The sequence below is a fragment of the Elaeis guineensis genome, chromosome 11 (assembly GCF_000442705.2).
Source record: "Elaeis guineensis isolate ETL-2024a chromosome 11, EG11, whole genome shotgun sequence".
Taxonomy (NCBI): domain Eukaryota; kingdom Viridiplantae; phylum Streptophyta; class Magnoliopsida; order Arecales; family Arecaceae; genus Elaeis; species Elaeis guineensis.
Window position 1 is genome coordinate 103,711,572 of NC_026003.2, and position 6,811 is coordinate 103,718,382.

At 35.8% G+C, this 6,811-nt stretch overlaps 1 long non-coding RNA gene across 1 annotated transcript; it reads right to left on the bottom strand.

Moving 5' to 3' along the window:
- Positions 1-2,847: 2,847 nt before the first annotated feature.
- LOC109506394 (uncharacterized) lies at positions 2,848-6,339 on the bottom strand. The gene is made up of 3 exons (XR_002165674.2): positions 6,094-6,339; positions 4,580-4,638; positions 2,848-3,169 (listed from the first exon to the last, which is right to left on the bottom strand). It is a non-coding gene; the product is annotated as an uncharacterized lncRNA (long non-coding RNA).
- Positions 6,340-6,811: the final 472 nt, after the last annotated feature.

Consider the following 6,811-nt stretch of genomic DNA (forward strand, 5'->3'; position numbering starts at 1 on the left):
CATACATAAAATCCAATCACTTCAACATTGTTTGCGCGCATAAATTTGCAACCTTTTATCTTAAATTTCAAAATATTTAATCAAAAATAATTCAATCATGCATCCAATCCAATCAAATGTAAGATATTTCTCTATTTTTCAATTAATTATCCTCCCTCCTCCTCCAGCAAGTCAAATGAGTCCTTAATGCATGAAAGAGAGTGAAAATAAGAACACATCATGATACTTTCCAATTTAGAGTTGAATGCAGCTCCAATGGCTCAACCACTCACACATTGTGTGATGGTTGTGATTAATTAAAGATGTTATATCAAAATTATAAAAAAAAATTATGGTAAAATAATAAAATCATGAAAGCATTAAATTATTTAAAATAAGAAAATCTATTGGAACTAGGACCAAAATGAACAATCAAACTTCACATGCCTGTGAAAAATAATGCACACTTGCATATATATATATATATATATATATATATATATATATATATATATATATATATATATATATATATATATATATATATATATATATATAGTGAAATATGACTTAGATTTTTTGGCAACCGAAATATGACCTGAATTTTCACATATGTTGATTGATAAAGAAATAAAATAGAAGAAGATCTAAATTGGAAATGTCAGAAAAAGTATCTAGTGTGACTATAAGAAAATGGATTTTTTGCGATGGTATTTTCTTATCGTAAATAATGACTTAGCATTGCAAAAGAGTATTTACGATGGCATTTTAACCATTGTCGTTTCGACCGCAGTAAAAACTCCACGATGGAGGAATGCTGTCGCAAAAAATTTTTGCAACTTTTTATGATGGTAATTGCTTGCGTCGCAAAAGGGCATCGTATAAAATGTATTTGTGATATTTATTTGCGATGAAGGATGTCATTGCAAATAACTTTTTGTCACAGTATTTTACCATCACAAATAAGAATTTTATTTTTACGATAACTATAGCCATCACAAATAGTGGTAGTATAAATTTTTTATTACAGCACTCCACCGTCGCAAATAGTGGTAGCAAAAAAATTTTTTTTTCTTACAACACTTTGCCATCACAAATAGTAATAGCAAAAAAAATTTTTTCCTTACAGCACTTTACCATCGCAAATAGTGGTAGCAAAAATTTTTTTTGTTATTTTTAATACATTATTTACGATAGCAAATACCATCATAAAAAATATATATTATATTTTTATTAATTATATATTTTTTTATTTTTTATATAAATATATCTGTGAACTTGTAACCATTATTGATGCACCTACTTATCAATTAGAGAGAAAATAAAGCATAATACTCAAATATTGAAAATAAATCCATTCAACCAAAAATAACTTGAAATGCATTGTCCAATATTAAAATTTTATCCAGATTTTGTCTAAACATAACATAAGTATTCATGTACATATCCATTATCCAAAATACAATAAAAAGCAAAATAGAACATGAAATTTGCTTGCTTCATCTTCATGGACTTGTACCTAAACCTGAAATAAATAAAAAATACAAATTAGTTTAATAAATTATTACAAAAAAAATATAAAATGAGGTCACCAACAAAAATAAATTTTCTAGGACAAAAGTTACAATGAAATCTTTTTATATCATCAAAAAACCAAATGACTCTCTAATTTCACTATCGAGAAGAAGTTTTAGGAACATTTCATTATAATCCAGTTCAAAAAAGTGGATGAAAAATCAGTTGACAATGAGTTTCCAAAGAATGAGTTTCCTTCATCATCTTCATTTGAAGAGATGTTTAGCAACTAAGAAAAATGAAACCGTAGCATTTCAATAGAGTATGCGACAAAGGAAATAGATCATAAAGCTGTGGAGTCCCCTCTCCCTTCTTGAATCATGACAACCAGAGACTATGGTGGACCTTCTAAACCCACTAATACCCTCATCTAATACTGATAAGCCAGCATGGATGCTCACTAAAAGTTTGTGTATTCTAAGTGGATTCTTATGATAAATTCATTAACAAGGAAGGCACTCTGTCCTTACTACAATTTCAGGATTCAAAGACATGATTCAACAATGGTGGAACATGGGGCCTACTTCTCAAGACCCTGCTACCTCCATTATTCTGAAACTCCAAATGCTTAGGTCCCGCCTTAAACGATGGAATCAATTGAATGTAGGAAACATTTTAGTTCGGAAGGATGAACTGCTATAAAAAATTGATCACCTTGATATAGAGAAGGAAAAGAAAAATCTCTCTACAGCAGAAATTGAAGAACGGAAGATCCTAAAACTTAAATTGGACTTGTTAAATCAAGAGGAAATGATATGGCGATAGCGAGCACGCACTCAATGGCTCACCAGGCAAAGAAACAATCAGACAAGAAACAAATATAATGACAAGAAACAACCAGGCAAAGTGAACAGAGTATAACATATAATGACTTGTGAAACCAAGAGGAAACAAATATTGTTAGGATAAGGATAAATGTAATTTTATTTTGCATAAATTTAGATGCAATGCACTTTAAGCAATTGATACTATCTATGTTTTCTTTAGAAGAACATTTGGACAACTTTTTTGAAATATTTTTTCACATTTTGCTCCTTGTAAAATATTTAATGACAAAACTATTAAAAATAATAGTTCGAAAAAAAATCGAACAACAAGAATATTATCACAAACCTCATCAGGCATCTAGGTGAATCTTTCATTTTCCAATGTATGTATCTAGTGAGCACTAGATATATCTGAAACCTATATATTATAAAAAGTTGAAAGATATAAAATTAATTATAAATAACTATCAATTAATGTACAATATAAATGTAACTAAATAAATAAATCATACCTGCCCATCACTGGATGGCACCGAACGAGGAATATCTATTGGGCTGTGCGCAAAACATCCACTCGCCATCTGAGCATGCATCTGATGGAGCTGTGCCTCCAAGTAAAAAATCTTGTCATCAAACTCAATCCGAAGCTCATCCTGAATCCTCCTAATGGTCTCCTCTGATGGTGCCTGATAAGATTGCTGATGCAAACGCCGTTTTGTCATGCTCGAACTCCAAGTACACATCCGTCCATGTCCATCTTTTTTCATCACCTCCACAAAGATACGATCTTTTAGTTCTCGTGTACGCTCGTTCTCAGATATCTCCTCAAATCATCGTTTCATCTCCTTCTGTAATAAAAAATTATAATATTGACATTAATATGTAAAATATACTATATGCAAAGAGAATTTAAATTTTGCACTTACAATACACTCTTATGCATCCGCATCAATGACACCCTGCTTTGAAGTACGTATTCTAATAAACATGCTTAGTCAATCTGTTTCTAAACCCTCTGCTTCAATCTATTAATATAAATAATTCAAATATATATAAGAATTTATATTAGAGTTATATTTAATATAAACTTATAATATTCTAAATATACATTTACTCTAATAACAGAAAATGAAGTTCTTTCTGTCTTATACAAGCCTCCCAACATCTTCTTGTTATTTTTGTTTCATACACACTATGCCTACAAAAATTATTAATATAATTAAAAATATAATATATAATTTCATTATATGAAAAAAAATTAATCACAAAAGAACAAATACTTGGATATCTTCTTATCCCCAATAACGAACAAGTACCTCCCACTGATCAGCTTTCACACCCGGAGGTCTAACAATAAGATTTTCTTCCCTCTGATGCTCATCATAGTAATGATACTTGATATAAAACCTCCAATTCCTCCACATCTCACCAACCGACCTTAAACAATTTTCTCTATACTCACTAGGGGCATCTGTGTTATCCTATAAAATTAAAATTTAACAAAATTAATAATCATATAAAATGTATGAATATAAAAGACAAGAGTTATTTTGCATCTCCTTCCACATATAATCTATAATTAAATACATAATTATAAAACAAAATTTATAAATATATTTTACCTGCACCTCTTTCTAAATGTGATCTAGAATATATTGGGGCATTTCTATCCAAGATGCATATGTCAACGGGACATATGTCTCATTTTTCGCTATTATCCTTAATTGACTTTGAACTTACTTGCATTGAACCCACAAAGTTACATATGAGCATCAAATACCAAAGAAAACTTTTGACCCGTGCCCCAAAACTCAATACCGTGAGCCATGCCACGATCTGTTCGTCTAGAAGTTGACTGACTCGAATTACCTAATTAGTATCCAAATACAATAATAAGATAAGATAGTACAATGATTTTAACTTTACACAAGTAGAATAAATGATTTTATCGGTGGCTGAGATAATGCTAGAAATAAGATTAAAAATAAGAGATCGCAGTATCTTCCTGTGTTAATAAATTATCATCAAAGCTTCTATGAATCAAAAAATGCAAGATAATATGAATATTTAAGCCAAACATGCAATATGTCCAAGTACGACAAGCAGCATCTCCAACCGTGTACCTCAAAACACATGCAGCAGGAGCAATGCATCCCACTCAACAAAAGCACAGTAATGCATTAAATATGATAAGGAATGTATAAACTAATCATATGCATAGAACCAATAAAGAAAAAATCAGAAAATAAGAAACTTACGGAATCAGAGATATAGCAGTCCCAGATTCTAGCATTGTGTCCAAATAATGTGAGGTTTGCTGCAACATAATGACCAGGAATGTCACCAAGATCACCAAAATCTTACCTTTGATCACTAACTATCCAGACACGAGCACTGTCCTAACTATAAAGCCAAACATAATGCACAAATTATTACAGAACTTTAGGACCCAGGGTAACAACAATCAATGTGCTAAAGAAACAAGGCAGGGTCATTCATTGTCCAAGCCATGGCTTAAGCATGCAACTTCAGATTGTTGCTTATCAATGTCAGGATTAATTCCCTACTCTAGATGCCTTGATCGAATTCTAAGTAAGAAGCTTAACAGCAGCATAGTAGTCCAAAAATTGACTAACTAGAAGATTTTGAAATAACTGTAGATGATGAAGAAAAAGAGTGCCTTACAGATGTTAGAATATACACATAAAAAGATGATTTTCTGCCTCGGAAATGTTTTCCAAGTGTTCCAATGATATGCTTTACGTTTCTTAAGCATGTTAGTATCAGTGCGGCGGCTGCGGATGATGTTGAATGGTTTGTAAGATATTCAGGGTCCTTTATAAAATAAGAATCCGTCTTCAAAGCCAAATGGATTTCTTAGGTGCCTGATGCGAATCCATCAGCTAGCTCGAAAGTGACAATCAGAATCTGTTGGAGAATACCCACCGACCGACCGACCGACGGCCGGAGGGACCGACCGACCGTCCGATCGACCGACCGACCGAACGCCATCACCGGCCAATTCACGACCCTTAACCGACTGAGGATGTGTCGGTCGGGCATATTTTTCCCGACCGACTGAACCTGGAAGTCTGATGGCCAACTCACGTAAGACTCGCTGACCAACAAAGGGACCCGAATCTCCACCGACGCCACACAGCTGGCCACCGACCTAGGCTCGGTCGACTCCTCCGATCGCCGTACAGCCGCCAGAGCTTGTCAGTTCTGACAGCAACATGCGGCACTGCCATCTAGGGGCATTATCCCGCCTAGGGCATTGTCAACCCTAGTGATTTGACAGCCCCACGGCGATATGACACTTTTACGGCGACTCTGACAGTCTACAGTGAGTTGACAATTCCTCAATTGTCCGCGCCATTAATGGCGGCGTCATACCATGCTCCACTATATAAATCGGGGAAGGCAACAGTGCAGGGGACCTCCATCTTTTCGACTTCGAAACCACAGGCTTGCTCCTCTCTCTCTCTCGATTGAGCTCTCTGTCTTCATTTCACTGTTGTCCAGTCACCTCTCTGACTTGACCGTCGGAGGGTTCCCGCCGGAGCCGCCTCCGGTCAGTGTGGACTTCCCTTTTTGCAGGCGCTCGTTCCCCGACGATCAAGCGACGAGGCGATTGGCCGCAACAGAACCATCACTGGAACCAAAGACAAAACACTCCACAAATTACACCGCTGTGTTCTAAAAGCATTTATCTAATACAATCGAGAAGTCACTAGTTAAATACTAAATAATAACAAGATATGCAACATACCTCACATGACAAGGGAAAAGCACCCCCTTCAACACGTATGCCTAATCCACGCAAAAGAGAAGCCATGTCCCTGTATCTCATTTCTATCTTGTCAAGTTCCTTTCTTATTTCAGCACGAAACTGTTCTTTCAGATGTATAGTTTTTTCATCTTGAAATTAGCATGCATCAGCATAAGAACATCAAAGAGTAGCAGAAGAATCATATTTAGCAAGCATGCTAAGGACATTTAACAAATCAAATAAATAGGCAATGTTGGGTATAAAATACCCCCCAGCCAAAGTTCGTATCAGGAGTGACCCTCCCGGGACCCTGCCGACATCCGACCTTGGGCAACATCTTTTCGAACCTCTCCGGCATCCGAGCTTCCGCAATGTTCCCAGGTACTGCCGATGGATAAACTCCAGCAGCTTCTTCCACCAGTGTCGACCGGATTCTCCCGACGGACGAACTCCTGCCGCGTCCCGGGCTTTTCCAGTGATAAGCCTCTTCGATCGCCTATCAGGCTGCCCCAAGTGCTCTCTGGATTCTACTATCGGCCGACCTCCTACAAGGGTCAACCGTTCTCTGGACCTCTTCCAGACCTTTTCCAACAGGATTCGATCGACTCCAATCCGAATTTCTTCCAGAACTTCGTCAGTGGCTGAACTTTCCCAACAGCAGATCTCCACGACGGATCGACTCCATCCAAGTTTCTACGATGGTCGACCGCCTTCTGGA